The sequence below is a fragment of the Cherax quadricarinatus genome, chromosome 12 (genome assembly GCF_038502225.1).
Source record: "Cherax quadricarinatus isolate ZL_2023a chromosome 12, ASM3850222v1, whole genome shotgun sequence".
Lineage (NCBI taxonomy): Eukaryota > Metazoa > Arthropoda > Malacostraca > Decapoda > Parastacidae > Cherax > Cherax quadricarinatus.
In genome coordinates, this window is record NC_091303.1 from 43924544 (window position 1) to 43950851 (window position 26308).

At 42.4% G+C, this 26308-nt stretch overlaps 1 protein-coding gene across 4 annotated transcripts in view; it reads left to right on the forward strand.

Moving 5' to 3' along the window:
• Positions 1-17308: 17308 nt before the first annotated feature.
• LOC128686671 (unconventional myosin-IXb) overlaps positions 17309-26308 on the forward strand; it is an 857686-nt gene continuing 848686 nt past the window's right edge. For all 4 annotated transcript variants that reach the window (XR_011391908.1, XM_070084324.1, XM_070084325.1 and 1 more), the window contains exon 1: positions 17309-17466. The gene's annotated coding sequence lies outside the window, so the exon portion shown is untranslated. The remainder of the gene's footprint in view (positions 17467-26308) is intronic.

Sequence of the window (26308 nt, forward strand, 5' to 3'; positions counted from 1 at the left end):
ACAGAACTTGGTTGCTTATGTTGTAATGCAGTTCTGTGGTGGGTTATACATAAATGCAATGACTACCTTGTGTTCCCCTGACTGAACTGTACCTACTCTGTAATCCCTTTCTCCAATCTCGTCCATACCTTCCATTTCTTGATAACCCCACCGTGTGGTGTGTGTGTGTGTGTGTGTGTGTGTGTGTACTCACCTATTTGTACTCACCTATTTGTGGTTGCAGGGGTCGAGTCATAGCTCCTGGCCCCGCCTCTTCACTGATTGCTACTAGACCCTCTCTCTCTCCCTCCTCCATGAGCTTTATCATACCTCGCCTTAAAACTATGTATGGTTCCCGCCTCCACTACTTCACTTTCTAGGCTATTCCACGGCTTGACTACTCTATGACTGAAGAAATACTTCCTAACATCCCTTTGAGTCATCTGAGTCTTCAACTTCCAATTGTGACCTCTTGTGTCTGTGTCCCATCTCTGGAACATCCCGTCTTTGTCCACCTCGTCTATTCTGCTCAGTATTTTATATGTCGTTATCATGTCTCCCCTGACCCTCCTGGCCTCCAGTGTCGTCAGGCCGATTTCCCTCAACCTTTCTTCGTAGGACAATCCCCGTAGCTCTGGGACTAGTCTTGTTGCAAACCTTTGCACTTTCTCTAATTTCTTGACGTGCTTGACTAGGTGTGGATTCCAAACTGGTGCTGCATACTCCAGTATGGACCTGACGTAAATGGCATACAGAGTCTTGAACGAATCCTTACTGAGGTATCGGAACGCTATCCGTAGGTTTGCCAGGCGCCCGTATGCTGCAGCAGTTATCTGATTGATGTGCGCCTCAGGAGATATGCTCGGTGTTATACTCACCCCCAGATCTTTTTCCTTGAGTGAGGTTTGCAGATTTTGGCCATCTAAACTATATTGTGTCTGTGGTCTTCTTTGCCCTTCCCAATCTTCATGACTTTGCATTTGGCAGGGTTAAACTCAAGGAGCCAGTTGCTGGACCAGGCTTGTAGCCTGTCCAGGTCTCTTTGTAGTCCTGCCTGATCCTCATCCAATTTGATTCTTCTCATTAACTTCACATCATCCGCAAACAAGGACACGTCTGAGCCTATCCCTTCCGTTATGTCATTCACATATACCAAGAACAGCACAGGTCCTAGGACTGACCCCTGTGGAACCCCACTTGTCACAGGTGCCCACTCTGACACCTCGTCACGTACCATGACTCGTTGTTGCCTCCCTGTCAGGTATTCTCTGATCCATTGCAGTGCCTTTCCTGTTATGTGTGCCTGATCCTCTAGCTTTTGCAGTAACCTCTTGTGAGGAACTGTGCCGAAGGCCTTCTTACAGTCCAAAAAAATGCAGTCGATCCACCCCTCTCTCTCTTGTATTACTTCTGTCACCTTGTCATAGAACTCTAGTAGGTTTGTGACACAGGATTTTCCCTCCCTGAAACCATGCTGTTTGTCAATTATACACTTGTTTCTTTCCAGGTGCTCCACCACTCTCCTCCTGATGATCTTCTCCATGACCTTGCATACTATACACGTTAGTGATACAGGTCTGTAGTTTAATGCCTCATGTCTGTCTCCCTTTTTAAAAATTGGGACTACATTTGCCATCTTCCATACCTCGGGGAGTTGTCCAGTTTCAAATGATGTGTTGAATATCTTTGTTAATGGTACACACAATATCTCTGCTCCCTCCTTAAGGACCCACGGAGAGATGTTGTCTGGTCCCACTGCCTTTGAGGTGTCAAGTTCACATAGCAGCTTCTTCACCTCCTCCTTGGTTATATGTACCTCATCCAGAACTTGCTGGTGTACCCCCTGCTCTGATTTCCTGGAGTCCTACTGGTTTCCACTGTAAATACTTCTTTAAATCTCGTGTTGAGCTCCTGACATACCTCCCGGTCGTTTCTTGTGAATTCCCCTAATGTGGCTGTACAACAGCTTCGGGTCAGTCTTGACTTTCGATGCTATGTCATTTTCGTATTGCTGCTGAGCCTCCCTTCTTATCTGTGCATATTCGTTTCTGGCTCTTCGGCTAATCTCTTTATTTTCCTGAGTTCTCTGTCTTCTGTACCTTTTCCATTCTCTAGTACACCTAGTTTTTGCCTCCCTACACCTTTGGGTGAACCAAGGACTCGTTCTGTTCTTCCCATTATTTCTGTTTCCCTTGGGAACAAACCTCTCCACTGCCTCCTTGCATTTTGTTGCCACATAGTCCATCATTTCTTGTACTGGTTTTCCTGTCAGTTCCCTCTCCCACTGAATGTCTTGAAAGAAGTTCCTCAAGCCTGAGTAGTTCCCCCTTTTGTAGTTTGGTTTTTCCCACCATATTCCTGCTGCTCTCTCCACTTGGAGCTCAACTATGTAGTCGAAGCACAGAACCACATGATCACTAGCTCCCAGGGGCCTTTCATACATGATATCCTCGATGTCAGAACTACTCAAGGTGAATACAAGGTCCAGTCTTGCTGGTTCATCCTCTCCTCTCTCTCTGGTAGTGTCTCTAACATGTTGATGCATGAGGTTTTTCAGTACCACATCCATCATTTTGGCTCTCCATGTTTCGGGACCCCCATGGGGCTCCAGGTTTTCCCAGTCAATCTCCTTGTGATTGAAATCACCCATAACTAGTAGCTTTGCTCCCCCCATGTGTGCTCTCCTGGCCACCTCGGCTAGTGTGTCGACCATTGCTCTGTTGCTCTCATCGTATTCTTCTCTTGGCCTCCTGCAGTTCTGTGGTGGGTTGTACATTACTGCAATTTTCACCTTATGTCCCTCAGACTGGATTGTTCCTACTAAGTAGTCCCTTTCGCCCGTGCCATCCATTCCTTCCATTTTCTCAAACCCCCACTGGTTTTTAATGAGCAGTGCAACTCCTCCTCCCCCTCTCTTTCCTCTGTCTTTCCTGAGGATTTGATATCCGGATGGAAAGATTGAATCTGTTATTATTCTGGTGAGTTTTGTTTCTGTTAGTGCTATTATGTCTGGGGATGTCTCTTTGATTCTTTCGTGCCACTCCTCATACTTATTTGTTATTCCATCTGCATTTGTATACCGCACCTTCAACTTCTTTTCTAAGATTGTGGTCTGGGAGGTGTATTGGGGTTGGGGAAGTGGGAGACCTGATAAGGAACTATGGGTGGTTGCTGTGGGGGTGGAGTTTGTAATGCAGTGGGTGGGGGCATTGGATATGGCATGGGTATTTTGGTTTAGAGTGTTTGGTTGCACTGGGGTTGACCTGGTTGGAAGGCTTCTATAGGAAGTTGTGAGGGAGGCTGTATTTGATCTTCCTGTGTCTGGGATCTCCTGTCTGTCTTCTCCATCCCCTCTCTTTCCTCCTATCGCCTTTGTACCATCTCTCTCAGTTTCTGCCTTCCTGCTTGTGTTCTGTCATGGTCGAGATACACCTTCCTGTATGCCGGCATGTCCCTTAATCATGCTTTCTCCTGCAGGATCCTGTTCCGAGTCGATTCTGCCTTGAAGGTCACTTTCACTGGCTGGGTTCTTTTTTTTACAAACCCCCCTATTCTCCGAAAATTTTCCAGCTGGGTCATGTCGTCTTCTCCTATTGCTTTCATGATGCTTTCAATTGCTTTTTTTCCCCTTGTTTTCTTGCTTCATATGTTTCCCCTTCAACTTCCTGGAGCCCATACACAAAAACTGACCTCACCCTTTCATTCTCCCACTGCATATCCCTGTGAATCCCCTCATTCAATTTGATTTCCTCCATTGCAGCTTTCCTTTCTTCAGTTTCACTAGCTAATGTACTTGGGCTCAGTGGCCTGTCATTTTCCCTTCTCGGCTTTTCCTGGGCTCTGCTGTGGTCTGTTAGGGCCTCCACATATAGCTTAGCTCTTTCATTTACTACAGTCTCCACTGATTGAGCTTCTACATGCAGTTTTGCTCCTTTCCCTACAGTCCCCTTATTTGTGACTGAGGTAGCAGTCTCTGTTGTCAATCCCAAAATGTTCTTTAGTTCTTTAGGCTGTTTCAGATTTTTCAGTTCCTCTTCTAATCTCTGTATCCTGGCCTCTGCTGCTTTGACTTGCACCTCCCACTTCCTGCTTTCCATGTCTATCCTCTCGTCCATTCTCATGCTAAGTTCTTCTAGTTTCTTTTCCCATTCATGTTCCCTTTTTGTGAGCTCTGCTGCCCAATCTTCCTTTGCAGTTTCCTCCTCCTGTCCCTTGGTTTTTCTTGTTGCTCTCTGGCAACCCATTTTTGTTTTATCCTGATTGCCTCAGAGTGGGAAACCTATGTAATTCTGTATGTTAGGTTAGTATTGTGTATGTCAGAGTGTGGGGTGGGTAGAGGAGGAACTGTGGCTATGTGGGAGAGTAGTGGGAAGGGGGAGTGGGAAGGAGGGAGAAGCAAGTGGGTGAGTGGGAGAGGGAGAGAGGGAAGGAGGGAGAGGTGGGGAGGGGGAGGGTGAAAGAGGGAGGGGAGGGATCAGGTGAATGAGTGAGATGTCGGTGGGGGAGGGGGGAGTGTATGTGTGAGTCTGGCAATGTGTGTGTGTGTGTGTGTGTGTGTGTGTGTGTGTGTGTGTGTGTGTGTGTGTGTGTGTGTGTGTGTGTGTGTGTGTGTGTGTGTGTGTTGTGTGTGTATGTTGTGAGTGTGTGTGTGTGCATGTGTTGTGTGTGTGTTGTACTCACCTAATTGTACTCACCTAATTGTGGTTGCAGGGGTCGAGACTCAGCTCCTGGCCCCGCCTTTTCACTGATCGCTACTAGGTCCTCTCTCTCTCTCTGCTTCCTGAGCTGTATCATACCTCTTCTTAAAACTATGTATGGTTCCTGCCTCCACTACTTCACTTGCTAGGCTATTCCACTTCCTGACAACTCTATGACTGAAGAAATACTTCCTAACGTCCCTGTGACTCGTCTGAGTCTTCAGCTTCCAGTTGTGACCCCTTGTCCCTGTGTCCCCTCTCTGGAACATCCTATCTCTGTCCACCTTGTCTATTCCCCGCAGTATCTTGTATGTCGTTATCATGTCTCCCCTGACCCTTCTGTCCTCCAGTGTCGTCAGTCCGATCTCCCTCAACCTTTCCTAGTACGACATTCCCCTGAGCTCTGGGACTAGCCTTGTTGCAAACCTTTGTACTTTCTCTAACTTCTTGATGTGCTTGACCAGGTGTGGGTTCCAGACTGGTGCTGCATACTCCAGTATGGGCCTAACATACACAGTGTACAGTGTCTTGAACGATTCCTTATTAAGGTATCGGAACGCTATTCTCAGGTTTGCCAGGCGCCCGTATGCTGCAGCAGCAGTTATTTGGTTGATGTGTGCCTCCGGTGATGTGCTCGGTGTTATGGTCACCCCAAGGTCTTTCTCCTTGAGTGAGGTCTGTAGTCTTTGTCCACCTAGCCTATACTCTGTCTGCGGTCTTCTTTGCCCCTCCCCAATCTTCATGACTTTGCATTTGGCTGGATTGAATTCGAGAAGCCAGTTACTGGACCACATGTCCAGCCTGTCCAGGTCTCTTTGCAGTCCTGCCTCATCCTCATCCGATTTAATTCTTCTCATCAACTTGTGTGTGTGTGTGTGTGTGTGTGTGTGTGTTGTGTGTGTGTGTGTGTGTGTGTGTGTGTGTGTGTGTTGTGTGTGTGTGTGTGTGTGTGTGTGTGTGTGTGTGTGTGTGTGTGTGTGTGTGTGTGTGTGTGTATGTGTATGTGTATGTGTATGTGTGTGTGTGTGTGTGTGTGTGTGTGTGTGTGTGTGTGTGTGTGTGTGTGTGTGTGTATGTGTATGTGTATGTGTGTGTGTGCGTGTGTGTGTGTGTGTGTGTGCGTGTGTGTGTGTGTGTTTGTCTGTGGGTGGGTATGAGGGACGGGATGCTGATGACGACACAACCCCTATTGAACTACATATCTACTCAGGTGAAAATGAAAAGCTCTCATGGCAGTACTACTACTACTACTATTACTACTACTACTACTACTACTACTACTACTACTACTACTACTACTACTACTACTACTACTACTGCTGCTGCTGCTACTACTACTACTACTACTACTGCTACTACTACTACTACTACTACTACTACTACTACTACTACTACTACTGCTGCTGCTACTACTACTACTACTACTACTACTACTACTACTACTAATAATAATAATAATAATAATAATAATAATAATAATAATAATAATAATAATAACAATAATAATAATAATACATAGGAAATGGAGGTATTGAGAAGATGGAGGGACTAATTTGAGTAGCTGTCAGATGTTGATAAAGAGAGGAAGGCAGTAATTTCATGCACTGGGCATGAACGTATAACATCTTTTAGGAGTAAGGAAGAGCCAGATGTGAATGTGGAGAAGTTGTTTGTGGCAATATTCTTTGTCTGTCCCGTTTCACCCGCTCATCCCATTTGGGATCTTACCTGAACTTTCGTTCGTTCGTTCGCTTGATCTTCAAATAGTTCCTGACTATGGAACTGAGCTTATCCAGGCTGAGGGACTGACAACCTCAAATTCTACGACTTCAAGGGTGATGGACTGATTACATCGTCTTCACATCTCTACTGTTCCTGTCTACTTTCTGTATTCGACTGAAGAAGCCTACTGTGTTTACCTGGAGTTTACCTGGAGAGAGTTCCGGGGGTCAACGCCCCCGCGGCCCGGTCTGTGACCAGGCCTCCTGGTGGATCAGAGCCTGTAGGCGAAACGTTTCGAAATAAAGTTGCCTAACTGTTGCCTATGTGTCTTACCTACCAACTTGTCGGCAGATGGGCAGGTGGGTCTAAGTAAGATGAGTTGAATGACTGAACTGACGAGTGGGAAAAATTGGGAGGTGCAGCGAGGCATCTGTGGAGGCAAATAACCTTATCCATGGAGGTGAAAAGGGGAATGTACCAGAATATTGTGGTAACAAAACTCCTTTATGTGTGTGAAGGGTGAAGTTTTAATAAAAACCTTTTATACACTGCAGTAAGGAAGAGGCGAGAGTCAGTGACACCGTGCCGGAAGGTAATGTGTAAAGAATTCGTGGTTTAGAAATAAGGAGGTGTGGGGTTACGAAAACTAATGTGACACCGCCTATGACTGCTGCACCTCTCCTACCAACGGTTTATAAGCTCCTCCGCACGTATGCCGTATTCTATTCAAGATTGATGGACTGACCACATCGACTCAAGGTTGAGGGACTGATTACCTCATTCTACTCCTGTTCTTCAAGATTCTCCTTTGTATGGACTGATGAAGCCACTGTGTGGCGAAACGTTTCCTCAATAAAGATACCCAAGAGTTGCACATGTGTCTAATTTATCAACATGTCGGTTCTCTGAACCATTCATCTACAAACGAAAACTAATATTCATAGGGATAAGGAAGGGTTGTTGAGATGGTTTGGACATTTAGAGAGGATGAAACAAAATCGGATGACTGGAGGGGTGTATAAATCTCGGGTAGAGGAAGGAGCGGAATGGATGGACGGAGGTGGTAAAGGTTATGTACTCTAGAGGCTTGGTCATCAACAAACTTGTGTGAGTTTGTTAGATAGGCGTAAGTAAATGCAAGTGGTTTTTATGATTTGACATGTTGTCGGAGTGTCACGAAGGTAACATTTATGAAGGGATTCAGGCGAACAGGTTAGCCGAACTTGAATCCTGGAGGTGGAAAGTACAGTGTCTACACTCCATAGGACGGGTGTGGCGGGGATATTGCAGTTTGGAGGGTAATCTGAACCGTGATGTCAGCATGCTGCTGGCAAGACACAATAACTGAATTATGATAGTCGACTGGTGTCTAAAAGAAATATAATAGTAATAATAATAATAATAATAATAATAATAATAATAATAATAATAATAATAATAATAATAATAATAATAATAATAATAAATAGTAATATAATAACAAAAGTAAAAAAATAACAATAATATTAATAAAAATAGTAATGTAATAAAATGATGATAACGTTGATAATAATAACTGATAATAATAATAATAATACTTAATAATAATTTAAGTTTATTTTTCCCTGGTGTGTGAGCAAGGTATCATTGTGAAGGGATTCAAGGAAACCGGTTAGCCGGGTTTGGGTTGTGAAGGTTGAAAGTACAGTGCCTGCACTCTGAAGGTTGGCTGGCAAGGCTGTGTCCCGCCAGTCAGTTTTGAGCAACAACGAGCTACCTACGGCATGAACAACTGTCAATGTGTTCTACGTTTTTTTTTTTTTTTCTCGCAGTTTCCAACCTTGAGATTTGCGGTAGAGCTGGTCGTTGTAGCCTCCACCACTTCTTGCTCTTAATGACCCATACGGGTTTTGAGTCACCCCAGTGGAAATAAGTCACTGTCTGACTACACATATGTTACTATGTATGATAATTTATGAAACTGGTGTTATGTATACCTGTATCTAAATAAACTTTCACTGCCTTAGTAAGGCGGCCGAAGATGCTGGAAACAGTTACATTTTAATATGTGACGTCTTATTTGTCCCTTTCTGGGACAGGACGACCTTTGTGTTATCCAGTACAATACAACTTTATTTCTTTTCTTCAGTATACAAAATACAATTGACATGTTATATAATGCTGTTAAACACATAAGAAAACCACTAGAATGCGGTGCATTTCTGGCAGACTAATCCTAATGCTTACAGACCACTTAAGAACTAGACATAGGTTATTGAGTAGAACTTTTTTAATATACAAAAAGTGAGGTAGTTAGGTGAACAATAGTAAAAATTTTAAGTATTCATTAACACAGGTGATTATTACTATGGGAAACACTGTGTCCACACTACTACCCTTCCAGTTACCCGCCAGACTCAAGGGTTTTATCCGGTCGGTTCAAAGGATATCCTGTAGGTCGGGATATTGTAATGCAATATTCAGGTGGAAAATTAGTTTTAATGTGACTTAAGCTTGTGTGTTTTTTCTTGTCTTTAAATAAAACATTTTTTGTTCATTAGCTTGTAAATTCATGACCTTCAGTCTTATCAACGTACCTGTTAATTACCGGTAAATAGTTATTTTGTAAGATCATATCATTTACTGATGAGTTAATTATATAGTGAGTGAAACATGACGCTGTGATGGGACTAACACTCTCTCTTTCTCTTTGCCAAACAGATAAATATCAACCATGTTGCAATGTATTTTTTTTTTCGCCGGTATTCTCCCGGCCCGGGTCTTTTCCAAGTAGTGGTGACCCGGCCTTGGCTCCCTATCTGGGGAGTGTCTCGAGACTTAAGTCTCCCATGGGAGGAGGTACAAGTACCTCCTCATCTTTGGGACCAAGTGTCCCCAGGCCTAGCCACATTCCCCGCCCTCACGGGGCTCGTAGGGAGAAGTTAGGCCTCTGGTCTGCCATCTACCCCGCCTCAAAGGGGCTCGTGGGGATGGCAGTCTTATGAGCTGCAGATGGTAGCAAGCTCAGGCCTCGTTGCAATGTAATATAGCTACTGATAAACATTTACACACAATCTTCTTGCCAAGGGCTGCAGCTGCTCACTGATATTTACATTTTATGTTTTCCTTCCTTATTTTCTTTGCGTCCTGTTATTAAACTATACTTACATTATAGTTTGCAATACTGCAGTGTGCTGCGTTCATGCACCAAGCAGACACAACAGTTTTCTGATCATCTAACCTAACATAGCAACCTAACCTGACCATACTAAAATTGATGTTAATGAAACATAATCTAATTATACCTCACTAGTTATTTTGGAGATCGAAACATAAAATAATCCATAATTTTATTTCATCAATCAAAAGTCATTATTTTTTCTTGGTTATGTTTTATGAGCATAAATAAATACCAGTAAAGAGGGCAAGTCCAGCATCACTGTCTGGGGAAGTCCAGGCAACATGTGCCGCGTATAACATACTACTGAGATCAAGGTAGCGTAATTTGCTTAATGGAAGAACAAGATAAAATAAGATAAGGTAAGTCAATAGAGTTATCTTTCAGAGAGGTTGCTATTACTAACAAGGAACTGATTAGATAGAGCAGGTTTGTCTCCCTTTTTCCCTTGAGCTGCATAACTCATTAACCCCGACGGGCTTAGCGCTTCCCTAATTAAAATATTGATAAATCATCAGTTAAAAAAAATTATATTTAGATTTGAATTAATAACCTTCACACGTTCCTTTGATATTGTAAAAAAAATGGCTTTTCAAGTTTTACTGAGTACTCAATGAGTACGGACAGGCGCGCGCGCGCGCATGCACACACAGTAAGAAATCATTCAAGACTCTGTACACCATTTACGTCTGGCCCATACTGGAGAGTATGCGGCACCAGTTTGGAATCCACACCTGGTTAAACACGTCAAGAAATTAGAGAAAGTTCAAAGGTTTGCAACAAGGCTAGTCCCAGAGCTAAGGGGATTGTCCTGCGATGAAAGGTTAAGGGAAATTGGCCTGACGACACTGGAGGACAGGAGGGTCAAGAGAGATATGATAACAACATATAAAATACTGTGCGGAATAGACAAGGTGGACAAAGACAGGATGTTCCAGAAATGGGACACAGAAACAAGGAGTCACAATTGGAAGTTGAAGACTCAGATGAGTCAAAAGGATATTAGGAAGTATTTCTTCAGTCACAGAGTTGTCAGGCAGTGGAATAGCCTAGAAAGTGACGTAGTGGAGGCAGGAACCATACATAGTTATTTAAGACGAGGTTTGATAAAGCTCATGAAGCAGGTAGAGAGAGGACCTAATAACAGTCAGTGAAGAGGCGGGGCCAGGAGCTATGACTCCACCCCTGCAACTACAAATAGGTGAGTACACATACACACACACACACAACACATTTTTATATATAGCATATGCTAGGAAATCTGAGAACGCGGCCCCAGCACGGAACCCACACTAGCTCACGTATGAGAAGCTCCAAGAGGTCCTATGGTTTGAAACCAGATTAGTGTCAGGATTGAGAAGAATGTCATGTGAGGAGAAGGAAATGAATCTGACGACATTGGCGGCGAAAAGGACAAGGAAGGGGAGGACGACATGATAAGTATATACGAAGTTCTAAGAGGACTGCATCAGACATGTAAGAACAGTCAGTGTTAATTAAGAGGACCAGGATCAAGGGGATAGGTGGAAACAAGAAATTCAGATGAACGCAAGGGATGTAATACCTGGAGTATACCTGGAGAAGGTTTCGGGGTCAACGCCCCTGCGGCCCGGTCTGTGACCAGGCCTCATGGTGGATCAGGGCCTGATCAACCAGGTTGTTACTATTGGCTGCACGCAACCCAACGTACGAGCCACAGCCCGGCTGGAAAGGTACTAACTTGAGGTGACTGTCCAGCGCTTTCTTGAAGACAGCCAGGGGTCTATTAGTAATCCCCCTTATAAGAACATAAGAACATAAGAACGAAGGAACACTGCAGAAGGCCTACTGGCCCATGCAAGGCAGGTCCAAGTCTCCTACCGGCTTAAGCCAATGCACCCAACCTAGTCAGGTCAGGTCACATTGACTTAAGGGAGGAACACGGCAACCGACCTGGTAGCACAAGCTATCAGGTCTAACTCACACCCACCCACATCTACTCATGTATTTATCCAACCTATTTTTAAAGCTACACAACGTTCTGGCCTCTATAACGGTATTTGGGAGTTTGTTCCACTCATCCACAACTCTATTACAAAACCAGTACTTTCCTATATCCTTCCTGAATCTGAATTTTTCCAACTTAAAACCATTGCTGCGAGTCCTGTCTAGGCTAGATATTTTCAGCACACTATTTACATCCCCTTTATTTATTCCTGTCTTCCATTTATACACCTCAATCATATCCCCCCTAATTCTACGTCTTTCTAGAGAGTGCAGTTTCAGGGCCCTTAGTCTATCCTCATAGGGAAGGTTTCTGATACATGGGATCAACTTTGTCATCCTCCTTTGTACATTTTCCAGAGAATTTATATCCATTCTGTAATACGGTGACCAAAACTGTGCAGCATAATCTAAATGAGGCCTAACCAAGGATGTATAGAATTGAAGAACAACCTGAGGACTCCTATTATTTATGCTTCTTGATATGAAGCCAAGGATTCTATTAGCTTTATTGCGAACACTTATGCACTGTTGTCTTGGTTTCAGATTACTGCTAACCAGAACTCCTAAATCTTTTTCGCAATCCGTAATATTAAGATCTACATTATTTAGTTTATATGTGGCATGGTTATTGTCCTGTCCAACATTTAGAACTTTGCATTTGTCTATATTAAACTGCATCTGCCACTTCTCCGACCACTGCATCAGTCTATTCAAATCTTCCTGGAGTGCTCGAATGTCCTCGTCAGAATGAATTCGACGGCCTATTTTGGTGTCATCGGCAAACTTGCCGATGTCGCTCTTTATGCCCTCATCTATGTCGTTTATGTAGATTGTGAACAGCAGGGGGCCCAACACTGACCCCTGTGGAACACCGCTCGTGACGCTTCCCCACTCTGATTTCTCCCCATTTATGCAAACTCTCTGCTGCCTATTTGTCAACCATGCCTCTATCCAGGAAAAAATTTCTCCTCCTATTCCATGTGCTTTAATTTTCCTCAATAGTCTCTGATGTGGGACCCTGTCAAAAGCCTTACTGAAGTCCATATACACAATATCATATTCATTACCATGATCTACCTCCTCAAATACCTTAGTGAAAAAAGTTAATAAATTCGTAAGGCAGGAACGCCCCTTTGTAAAACCATGCTGAGATTCGTTGATTAATTTATGCTTTTCAAGGTGGCTACGAACTGCCTCGGCAATTATTGATTCCATAAATTTTCCCACTATGGAGGTTAGGCTTATTGGTCTATAGTTCGAAGCTAAGGACCTGTCACCTGTTTTGAAAATAGGTATCACATTTGCCATTTTCCACTTATCTGGCACCATGCCAGTTTGTAGTGATATGTTGAAAAGATTAGCCAAAGGTGTGCTAAGCTCCTCTTTACATTCCTTTAGAACCCTTGCATACAGTTCATCAGGGCCTGGGGATTTGTTAGGTTTTAATTTATCTATTTGCCTAAGGACCATGTCACTTGTGACCCTAATAGTGCACAGTTTATTATCGTCCTGTTCTACATAATTTATCATTACTGGAATATCGCTGGTATTCTCCTGTGTAAAAACTGAGAGGAAGTATGTGTTAAAAATTCTACACATTTCCTTATCACTGTCAGTGAGCTGACCCGAGGAACTTTTGAGTGGGCCTATCTTGTCCCTGATCTTACTTCTGTATACCTGAAAGAATCCTTTTGGGTTAGTCTTCGATTCTCTTGCAACTTTAACCTCATAATCTCTTTTTGCTTTTCTAATTCCCTTTTTTATTTCTCTCTTTAACTGAATATATCGATTTCTCAATTGCCCCTCTCCTCTTTTGATTTGCCTATATATGCCTCTCTTTTGACCAATCAGATATTTTAATCTATTGTTCATCCATTTAGGATCATTTTTGTTTGATCTGATTTCCCTATTTGGAACATAATTTGACTGAGCAGCTAGAACTATGCCCTGGAAAGCATCATATCGGCAACCATCACCACCTACCTGACCCTTAGTCAGGTCATTCCAGTTCAGCCCACCTAAGTAATTTTTCAGTCCTATGAAATCAGCCAAGCGAAAGTCAGGGACGGAGACTTGATTGCCATTATTAGGGGAATTCCATGATATATTAAAACTGAGTGATTTGTGATCACTTTCCCCAAGCTCATCATTAACCTCAAGATTATTAATTAGTGTTTCCCTACTGGCAAGAACCAAGTCAAGGAGGTTATTTCCCCTAGTTGGCTCTGTCACAAACTGTTTTAAAAAACAATCCTGGATCGTATCAAGAAAGTCACCTGACTCTAAATTTCCTGTCAAATTGCTCCAGTCAATCTGTCTATAGTTGAAATCTCCCATTAGCACAACATTTTCGTATGTAGATGCCTTACGAATTTCGTCCCATAGAAGTTTACTGCACTCCCTATCAAGATTTGGGGCCCTGTAAATCACACCCAAAATTAGTTTTTCTCGGCCCTCGAGAAGCTGTAACCAAACAGATTCAGTGGCTGACGCTTCTAATTTAATATCTTGTCTAACACAACAATTTAAATTGTCTCTGACATACATCGCTACTCCACCACCTTTCCTGTTGACCCTGTCAGTGTGGAATAATTTATAGCCTTGTATGTGACATTCAGAGGGCATCTCTCTATCTTTCAGATTAAGCCAGGTCTCTGTTATAGCAATAATATCTATGTTTCCTGCACTTGCAATTAATCTTAGCTCATCTATCTTATTTCTTACACTCCTGCTATTAGTATAGTAAACCTTAAGGGAGCTAGTCCCTTGCTGCCCTCTGCTGTCCCCCTTTGTTTGCTGACCTGATCTATTGTCTTTATTTATAACTTCATGCTGAATGCCTTTTATACATTTACTGTTTCCAACCCAAGTGTTGCAACCTGCTTGTTTCCCACACACACCCATACCTCTATCTTCCATCAGTTTAAAATCATAGGCATTTCACCAATGGCCTTCTCAATCGAGTCTGCAAGTGCTACCACCCCAGCCCCAGAGAGATGTACCCCATCCCTTGCATACATATCATGTTTGCCATAAAAGTTGTTCCAGTTGTCAATGAATGGGATTGCAAGTTCCTTGCAGTATCTGTCTAGCCAGCAATTTACACCAATTGCCCTAGACAACCATTCATTTCCTACTCCCCTTCTAGGCAAGATGCTACATATGATTGGGATCCCTCCCTTAGACTTAATGAAATCTATAGCTGACTTGTACTTATCTAGCAGCTCTTCTCTCCTACCCTTCCCAATATCATTTCCACCAGCACTGAGACAGATAATGGGCTTGTTCCCATTACCTGACGTGATATTATCCAGCCTGTTGACAATGTCCCCAACACCAGCTCCAGGGAAGCACACTCTGTCTCTCATCTTCTTATTCCTATTACAAAAAGCACGGTCAATATATCTTACCTGAGAGTCACCAACCACAAGAATGCGCTTACCTCCATTAGCAGGGGCAGTAGTACCCTTACCTTCACTGGCCACTGAAGTACATTCATCCTGAAGAACAGAGAAGCGATTTCCTACCTTCAGATCTTCACTCTTAACTTTCCTTACTCTGATGCGCCTTCCATTACTGTGAACCACTCGCCACTTGTAGCAGGTGCTGGACTGCACCTCACTGCTGGTAGCCGTTGCTACCTCCCCAGCTACAGCCTCCTCACAGCGAGAGACAGACTGCACCTCACTGCTAGAAGCCTCATTCCCCACAACTCCAGCCACCTCACACTCTCTCCCAGACCCATTGAGGTGGACCTTCAGCCTCCTAATCTCCTCCTGGAGAAGCAAGACCTCCTCCTTCAACTCTCCAACCTCAATTTTTAAAACACTGCAGAAGCAAGCCATGCTTTGTAACCGTCCACACTAATCCCCAAAGCAGCTCAGGGTCTGTGACCTCACGTGACGACTGACCACTGAGTACTGACGACTGACCACTGAGTACTGGGAGGCAGTTGAAGAGTCTAGGGCCCCTCACATTTATTGTTTTGTCTCTTATCGTGCTAGTTGCGCCCCTGCTTTTCACTGGGGGAAGTTGCATCGTCTGCCGAGTCTTATGCTTTCATAAGGAGTGATTTTCATGTGCAAGTTTGGTACTAATCCCTCTAGGGTTATCCAAGTGTATATAATCATGTATCTCTCCCGTCTGCATTCTAGGGAGTACAGGTTGAAGAACTTCAAGCATTCCCAGTAATTGAGGTGTTTTATCGCAGTTATGTGTGCAGTGAAGGATCTCTGTACATTTTCTAGGTCAGCAATTTCACCTGCCTTGAAAGGTGCTGTTAGTGTGCAGCAATATTCCAGCCTAGATAGAAGAAGCGACCTGAAGAGTCATCATAGGCTTGGCATCCCTAATTTTGAAGGTTCTCATTATCCATTGTGTAATTTTTCTGAGATCCTCTGACATTATCACTCCCAGGAAACATTTCTTAAATCTTACGGTAGTTTAAAAGTGGAATGACTTGATAAGGAAGTGGTGGAAACAAACTTAATACCTGGAGTATACCTGGAGAGGGTTTCGGGGGTCAACGCCCCCGCGGCCCGGTCTGAGACCAGGCCTGGTGTGTTCTAAGAGTGTTGAACTCCGTAAACACAGCTCATCGAGTACATACACACCCAAAAATAAACACACAGAACAGCATTCAAAGAATCCTTAAGAACTTTATATCGACATACTGTGCCAATTACTGAGTACGCAGTCCCATTGTTTAGCCTACGGCTGTTCAAGCACGTGCAGAAGCTCGAGGAGGTTCTAAGGCTGGTGACTGGAATAGTACCAAAACCAAAGGAAATGCACTAAGAGGATAGACTGAAGGAAGTGAACCTGACGGCCTTGGCAGAGAGGCCACTGGAAGACATGATCACAGCATACAAAATCCTAAGAAGAATTGAAAAAAGACTGACAAGATCGAGGAAAATCAGGTACAAATTGAAAACATAGATTAACTATAGGATGAGGCAGTGGTGGAGGCAAACACAATACACAACTTCAAGAGTAGATATGATAATACCAAAGAGGCCAGATGTCACTGATGCCCATGCCAGTAGTCTAAGGGCCAGAGGCTGCGTCTCAACTCCCACAAAGCTATCGGTGAATAACATACATTCGCAGGCGTGTACATTATACAAAATAAACAGATAAATAAGTAATAGTTTGTTAAGGCTATAAAGGAGAATAACCAGAGGAACTTGTAAGATGTCAGCGAGGTTGGTAATGCATGCCACAGGTGCTGGTAATATACATTTATGTATGCATATGTATGTATGTGGAGCGTCTAGTTATTCAGCGCAATCACTCAGAGCTTAGTTGTGCGATTGTTTTGTCCGTGGCAAGAAAGTAACGGATGTGGCAGCTGTGTAGGAGACTGAAATGTTCGAGTCAATGACGATAAAATATGAAACCTCGTGACAGGAAGCCATATTACGCTCACCTTAAAGTAATGTTCAGATGTCTCCCCAGCCTGATAGTGTGCTCTGCCACACCCTACACTCATCCTCAGCCATATTCACACTAACTCACCCTGAAAAGTATATAAACTTTAATAATAAACGATGTACAGAGTAAGCTAATAACTGGCCGTCATCTACACAAAGATATATATGTAGCAGCTGGAAGCATATCAATGCATCCTGTCTTAATCAACACAGATAAAGGCACTTGATCTTGTTCTGGCAGTAAAGGTTGCCATTATAGACATAATTAATAGTGGTGTGAGGTGGGTGAGCGGGGGTAGGTTAATATAAAGCTTTACTTGTGTGGGAATAATTATAATTTGAAGGAGCGTAGTTAAGGGAGTGTGCGGCAGGTGGCGCTGACACTCAGTGTACTGAACACTGTTGAGGGACGACACACGCTCAACACACACTCGTGTTTAAACCTTATATTTGTCTCCTCTAGACCAACCATGGTGGACTAGCGTCAACTGAGGTAGTATCTTGTGCTCCAGGGTGGATACAGTGTACAACCATAAGCAAGAGTTAATATAGAAGTGTTGTGTGGAGGTGGTGTGCTCACAGCTTGTTGTCTCCAAGGAAGCAACAAGTGAAAATCTGTGCTGCAAGAAAATGTATTATTGTGTTTTTGTAGTGTTGTTGTGTGTCTTACTTCACCTGGATTAACAACGGCATAAGGATATTAAGAAGATAAATATTAAAGAAGAGTGAGAAGATGTTTGGTAGTGACTTGAGGTGATGGTGTTGTGGGTAAGATGAACTACACATTGTGGTGCACACGCGTCATCACAGACACCATCACCATCATCACCATCATCACCATCACCATCATCACTCATCATCACCATCATCCTTAGACCTCAACGCGCACTCATTTACCACAACTTTGCCAGAAGTAATGTATTATGAACTTAATGCAAATTATGGTACAGTATTTGACAAGCTATGTCTGTATGAGATATATTTCAGACATGTCATTACGGCACGTCAAGATTGTTGATCATGTCAGTTTCTTTAATTGTTACGTGATTATATACTAAAATATTTTTGGAATAAAACTACTTATTCAAGCAGTGTGGGATTGTGAGAGAGTTACAATTTATTCTACTTGAGCCATTACCAACCTAACGTTAGTTTTAATAACTAGTCTTAGCAAAATGAATTATTAGTTTTAAATAGTAAATGTAGGTAAGCGAGGGTCGTCATGGAAATTGCGTAAGGTTTTGGAGCGTGATACACTAAGCATGGTTTTATGAATGAAAGTTTTCTTATAAATAGATCATTAACTGAAAAAAGACTACACTGACTGTCTGCTATAGAATATTTGTCATAAACTCAAGCATATAAGAACAGGGAACACTGCGGTGGACCTATTAGTTCATGCTAATTAGGGCCATTTCATGCCCAATCACACCTGCTCATATACCTATCCATCCTACATGTAGAGCTACACAAAGTTATCACTTCAGTGGTGAAACCTGAAGTTTCATTCTAATACAGTTTTATTGCCAGACCAGTATATTACTTACCTAAATCTTTATAAATCTGAATTTGACCATCTTGAATTCATTTCCGTAAGTTTAATTACTGCATATGTTGTATTATTATTATTATAAGCAAGGGGGAAGCGCTAAACCTGTAGGATTATACAGCGCCTGGGGGGGGGATGTGGAAGGCATTCAGGCTTAATTCGGGGAACTGGAGCAAAGATCCAATTCTCTTAATCAAGAGCCCCTCACCAACATCAAGGAACCTTCCCTGAGGGGTGCATGTGTTGCAGACTTGTATAAAAAAAAATAACTATCATTACCGTAGTTAAATAATTATTGGTAAAATTATCAACATTATTTTAAGCAAATAAACATTACCGTAGTTAAATAATTATTGGTAAAATTATCAACATTATTTTAAGCAAATAAACATTTGCTTGATTAGTAAATTTCGACACTTGAGTCAAAAAGGGCCATTCATACCAAAAAAATTTACTGACTGACTTTAGTAAGACAATTGATGCAGTCGACCATGATAAAGAATATATTTTTGATTGGATTTCAGTAAGGTTTTTGATAACAGTCTCAGAAAACACTTGAAAATGGCAGCACATGATTTTGCAGTAGTAGTTCTCTCATGGATTGAGACATAACTAATAGGCAACGAAAGGTTATCAGCTAAAAAAATTGATTGAAATGAAAATGGGAACCAGCCACGAGTGCTTGTCATAAGGATCAGTTTATGGGCCCTTAGTTCATAAAATACTTCAAATGAGTAAATTTAATAATGATACAAAGGCAGGCCGACGTATATAAAAATATATATATAATACAGGTAGTAGGTTGGTAGACAGCAACCACCCAGGGAGGTACTACCATCCTGCCAAGTGAGTATGAAACAGAAACCTGTAACTGTTTTACATGATGGTAGGAGTCCTGGTGTCTTTTTTCTCTCTCATAAACATGCTGGATAACAGGTATATCTTACACTTAGGTCACACTTCACGCATGTACATGCATATATATTCATACACACAACTAGGTGTTTTTTCTTTTTCTTTATAGTTCTTGTTCTTCTTTATTTCCTCTTTTCTCCATGGGGAAGTGGAAACGAATCTTTACTCCGTAAGTCACGTGCGTGTTGTATGAGGCAACTAAAATGCCGGGAGCAATGGGCTAGTAAACCCTTCTCCTGTAGAAAATACTAAAAAAGGGAAGAAGAAATTATAAAACTGGGATGCTTGAATGTGCATGGATGTAGTGTGGATGATAAGAAAGAGATTATTGCTAATGTTATGAATGAAAAGAAGTTGGATGTCCTAGCTTTAAGCGAGAAAAAGCTGAAGGGGGTTTACCTGGAGAGAGTTCCGGGGGTCAACGCCCCTGCGGCCCGGTCTGTGACCAGGCCTCCTGGTGGATCAGAGCCTGATCAACCAGGCTGTTGCTGCTGGCTGCACGCAAACCAACGTACGAGCCACAGCCCGGCTGATCCGGAACTGACTTTAGGTGCTTGTCCAGTGCCAGCTTGAAGACTGCCAGGGGTCTGTTGGTAATCCCCCTTATGTGTGCTGGGAGGCAGTTGAACAGTCTCGGGCCCCTGACACTTATTGTATGGTCTCTTAACGTGCTAGTGACACCCCTGCTTTTCATTGGGGGGATGGTGCATCGTCTGCCAAGTCTTTTGCTTTCGTAGTGAGTGATTTTCGTGTGCAAGTTCGGTACTAGTCCCTCTAGGATTTTCCAGGTGTATATAATCGTGTATCTCTCCCTCCTGCGTTGCAGGGAATACAGGTTTAGGAACCTCAAGCGCTCCCAATAATTGAGGTGTTTTATCTCCGTTATGCGCGCCGTGAAAGTTCTCTGTACATTTTCTAGGTCGGCAATTTCACCTGCCTTGAAAGGTGCTGTTAGTGTGCAGCAGTATTCCAGCCTAGATAGAACAAGTGACCTGAAGAGTGTCATCATGGGCTTGGCCTCCCTAGTTTTAAAGGTTCTCATTATCCATCCTGTCATTTTTCTAGCAGATGTGATTGATACAATGTTATGGTCCTTGAAGGTGAGATCCTCCGACATGATCACTCCCAGGTCTTTGACGTTGGTGTTTCGCTCTATTTTGTGGCCAGAATTTGTTTTGTACTCTGATGAAGATTTAATTTCCTCATGTTTACCATATCTGAGTAATTGAAATTTCTCATCGTTGAACTTCATTTTGTTTTCTGCAGCCCACTGAAAGATTTGGTTGATGTCCGCCTGGAGCTTTGCAGTGTCTGCAATGAAAGACACTGTCATGCAGATTCGGGTGTCATCTGCAAAGGAAGACATGGTGCTGTGGCTGACATCCTTGTCTATGTCGGATATGAGGATGAGGAACAAGATGGGAGCTAGTACTGTGCCTTGTGGAACAGAGCTTTTCACCGTAGCTGCCTCGGACTTTACTCTGTTGACGACTACTCTCTGTGTTCTGTTAGTGAGGAAATTATAGATCCATCGACCAACTTTTCCTGTTATTCCTTTAGCACGCATTTTGTGCGCTATTACGCCATGGTCACACTTGTCGAAGGCTTTTGCAAAGTCTTTATATATTACATCTGCATTATTTTTGTCTTCTAGTGCATTTAGGACCTTGTTGTAGTGATCCAATAGTTGAGACTGACAGGAGCGACCTGTTCTAAACCCATGTTGCCCTGGGTTGTGTAACTGATGGGTTTCTAGATGGGTGGTGATCTTGCTTCTTAGGACCCTTTCAAAGATTTTTATGATATGGGATGTTAGTGCTATTGGTCTGTAGTTCTTTGCTGTTGCTTTACTGCCCCCTTTGTGGAGTGGGGCTATGTCTGTTGTTTTTAGTAACTGTGGGACGACCCCCGTGTCCATGCTCCCTCTCCATAGGATGGAAAAGGCTCGTGATAGGGGCTTCTTGCAGTTCTTGATGAACACAGAGTTCCATGAGTCTGGCCCTGGGGCAGAGTGCATGGGCATGTCATTTATCGCCTGTTCGAAGTCATTTGGCGTCAGGATAACATCGGATAGGCTTGTGTTAATCAAATTTTGTGGCTCTCTCATAAAAAATTCATTTTGATCTTCGACTCTCAGTCTGGTTAGCGGCTTGCTAAAAACTGAGTCATATTAGGACTTGAGTAGCTCACTCATTTCCTTGCTGTCATCTGTGTAGGACCCATCTTGTTTAAGTAGGGGCCCAATACTGGACGTTGTTCTCGATTTTGATTTGGTATAGGAGAAGAAATACTTTGGGTTTCTTTCGATTTCATTTATGGCTTTTAGTTCTTCCCGCGATTCCTGACTCCTAAAGGATTCTTTTAGCTTAAGTTCGATGCTTGCTATTTCTCTGACCAGTGTCTCCCTACGCATTTCAGATATATTGACCTCTTTTAGCCGCTCTGTTATTCTTTTCCGTCGCCTGTAAAGGGAGCGCCTGTCTCTTTCTGTTTTACATCTACTCCTCCTTTTTCTTAGAGGAATAAGCCTTGTGCATACATCGAGTGCCACCGAGTTAATCTGTTCTAGGCATAAGTTGGGGTCTGTGTTGCTTAGTATATCTTCCCAGCTTATATCGGTTAGGACTTGGTTTACTTGGTCCCACTTTATGTTTTTGTTATTGAAGTTGAATTTGGTGAATGCTCCCTCGTGACTAATCTCATTATGTCGGTCTGGGGCTCCGCGCATACATGACTGAACCTCAATTATGTTGTGATCTGAGTATATTGTTTTTGATATGGTGACATTTCTTATCAGATCATCATTGTTAGTGAAGATGAGGTCTAGTGTATTCTCCAGTCTAGTAGGCTCTATTATTTGCTGGTTTAAGTTGAATTTTGTGCAGAGATTTAAAAGCTCATGTGTATGTGAGTTCTCGTCAGAGCTGCCTCCTGGTGTTATCACTGCAACAACATTATTTGCTATATTCCTTCATTTTAGGTGCCTCAAGTTGAAATCCCCCAGGAGCAAGATGTTGGGGCAGGAGCTGGCAGATTTTCCAGACAGTGGTCAATTTTTAACAGCTGTTCCTGGAATTGCTGGGATGTTGCATCCGGAGGCTTGTAGACTACCACAATGACTAGGTTTTGGTTCTCGACCTTTACTGCTGAAACTTCCACTACATCATTTGAGGCATTTAGCAGTTCTGTGCAAACAAGTGACTCTGCAATGTACAGGCCAACCCCCCTCTTTTGCCTGTTCACTCTGTCACATCTGTATAGGTTGTAACCTGGGATCCATATTTCGTTGTCCAAGTGATCCTTTATGTGGGTCTCAGTGAAAGCCGCGAACATTGCCTTTGCCTCTGCAAGCAGTCCACGGATGAAAGGTATTTTGTTGTTTGTTGCTGGCTTTAGACCCTGTATATTTGCAAAGAAGAATGTTATCGGACTGGTGGTATTGTTGGTACTGGGGGGGGGGATTTTTTTTCCGGCATTAGTATCTGTATCTGTTGGTTTGGAGTGGAGGCCATCAACTGTGGTTCCACTCCAGGAATGACTGGATTTGGTGTACGATTTCTGCCATTTCCTGCCAGTTTTTTTTCCTTCCTGGCACTAAAAAAACCTCTCCCTCTTGAGTGGCTGTGGCTACCCAGGTTTTCCCATTGCCTGGATGTTTTGTATCTTTTTGTCCCCTTTAGATGGTATGCCTGGCAATTTAAGTTATTGCACAGTCTTTCCTGTACTGAAAAGGTACACAGTTCAGGGTGAAAAAGCTTACAGGAAGGGAGTTTGCATTTTCCTGTTGTCATATGGGCATGGCATTTTCTAGGGTGGTCATAGTTGCACGTCCCATCTGTTTTTCCAGATAGGGTAGGTAAGTTTCAGTGGGGAGAAATAAAGGGGATTAGGTCAGGAGTATCTGAGAGAGTTAGAGTTAAGGAAGGGGTAGCAATAATGTTGAAGGATCAGTTATGGAAGGAGAAGAGGGAATATAAATGTATAAATTCAAAGAGTATGTGAATTAAAATAAGGGTTTGATGCAAAAAGTGGGTCATAATAAGTGTGTATGCACCTGGAGAAGAGAGAAGTGCAGAAGAGAGAGAGAGATTTTGGGAGATGTTAATTAAGCGAGTGTGTAGGAACCTTTGAACCAAGTGAAAGAGTAATTGTGGTAGGGGACCTAAATGCTAAAGTAGGTGAAACCTTTAGAGAGGGTATGGTAGGTAAGTTTGGGGTGCCAGGTGTAGATGATAATGGGAGCCCTTTGATTGAACTTTATATAGAAAGGGGTTTGGTTATAAGTAATACACTCTTTAAGAAAGAGATGATAAATAAGTATACAAAATATAATGTAGGGCGTAATGACAGTGGTTTGTTAGAGTATGTATTGGTAGAGAAAAGACTGTTGGGTAGACTTCAGGATGTACATGTTTATAGAGGGGCCACAGATATATCAGATAACTTTTTAGTTGTAGCTACAGTGAGAGTAAAAGGTAGATGGGATACAAGGAAAATTGAAGCAGCAAGTAAGAGAGAGGTGAAGGTTTATAAACAAAAGGAGGATGCAGTTAGGGTAAGATATAAACAACTATAGGAGGATAGATGGGCTAGTGAGAGTATAGGCAATGGGGTCGAAGATATATGGGGTAGGTTTAAGAATGTAGTGTTAGAGTGTTCAACAGAAGTTTGTGGTTACAGGAAAGTGGGTGTGGGAGGGAAGAAGAAGGATTGGAGGAATGATGATGTAAAGAGAGTAGTAAGAGAGAAAAAGTTAGTATATGGGAGGTTTTTACAAGTAGAAGTGATGCAAGGAGGGAGGAGTATATGGAAAGAAAGAGTGGTGAAGCAATGTAAAAAGGGAGCAAATAAGAGAGTGGGTGAGATGTTACCAACAAATTTTGTTGAAAATAAGGAAAAGCTTTGGAGTGAGATTAACCCTTTGACTGTCGCGGCCGTATATATACGTTTGCGAGGTACCGTGTTTGACGTATATATACTCATAAATTCTAGCGGCTTCAAATCAGGCAGGAGAAAGCTAGTAGGCCCACATGTGAGAGAATGGGTCTGTGTGGTCAGTGTGCACCACATAAAAAAAATCCTGGAGCACGCAGTGCATAATGAGAAAAAAAAAACTCCGACCGTTTTTTTTAATTAAAATGCCGACTTTGTGGTCTATTTTCGTATAGTATTTGTGGTTGTATTCTCGTTTTCTTGGTCTCATTTGATAGAATGGAAACTATATTATAGAAATGGAGGTGATTTTGATTAATTTTACTATAAAAAGAACCTGGAAATGGAGCACAAAGTACAGGAAATGTTTGATTTTTGCCGATGTTCAAAAGTGAACAAATGATGTCATTGTCCAATAAATGTCCAAATAGCCATTCTAATACGCAGTCATGAATGGGTTGATGTAATTTTTACAATTATTACAGTATTGCAGTAGTCTGCATAACAGTAAATCTTCTATTTTTTGTTTGAATAAAATTTCAAAATAAAAAGCAAGAGTAATATCACAGGGACCTGGAGACATGACTGATGAACAAAGAAAATCTTATTTTAGAGCCAGGAATGTCTGCATTGTTCATTCTGGACCTTATTTTGAAATTGTCGTATTTTTTAATTTTCGTGAAATTGGCCAAATTGCAAATTTCTGACCATGTTATTGGGTAGTTGAAATCGGTAAATGGGCAGTTTCTTGTACTCAATCGATAGAAAAAATAGAGTTCTGAAGAAATAGTTATGAGTTTGGTTGACTGGAATAACGGAATTAGCCGAAAATAGGGCTCAAAGTGGGCGAAATTGCCGATTTTTAAATATCGCCGAAGTCGCGAGAGCGTAATTCCGTCAGTTTTCCATCAAATTTCGTTTTTTTGGTGTCTTTACAATCGGGAAAAGATTCTCTATCATTTCATAAGAAAATTTTTTTTTTTTTTTTCGAATATTTTGCGACACCAGAAGCAACTTCAGGATTTGGCCCTTCGACAGTCAAAGGGTTAATAAGTTGAGGAAGCCTAGGGAACAAATGGATTTGATAGTTAAAAATAGGTGCGGAGAGTTATTAATGGAGAGTTAGAGGTATCGGGAAGATGGAGGGAATAATTTGACGAATTGTTAAATGTTGATGAAGATAGGGAAGCTGTGATTTCATGTATAGAGCAGGGAGGATTAACATCTTGTAGGAGTGAGGAAAAGCCAGTTCTGGGTGTTGGGGAAGTTTATGAAGCAGTGAGTAGAATGAAAGGGGGTAAGGCAACAGGAATTGAGGGGATAAAGATAGAAATGTTAAAAGCAGGTGGGGATATAGTTTTGGAGTGGTTGTTGCTATTATTTAATAAATGTATGGACATAAACCAAATCTTCAAATGGGCCACTCAAAACAATATGAAGTTCAACGAGGAGAAATTTCAACTACTCAGATATGGAAAACTTGAGGAAATTAAAAATGTATTGGGGTATACAACAAATTCTAGCCATACAGTAGAGCGAAAAAGTAATGTGAAGGACCTGGGAGTGATAATGTCAGAGGATCTCGCCTTCACAGACCACAACAATGTATCTACCTCATCCGCTAGGAAAATGATAGGATGGATTATGTGAACCTTTAAAACTAGGGATGCCAAGCCCATGATGATTCTCTTCAAATCGCTTGTTCTCTCTGGGCTGGAATACTGCTGTACACTAATGGTCCCCTTCAAGGCTGGCGACATTGCTGGTGTGGAGAGTGTACAAAGAACTTTCATAGCACATGTAAGTACGATAAGGCACCTAAATTACTGGGAACAGTTGAAGGTCCTTGATCTGTATTCTCGGGAATGCAGGCGGGAGAGATACTTGATAATATACACTTGGAGGGTCCTGGAGGGATTGGTACCAAACCTGCACACAA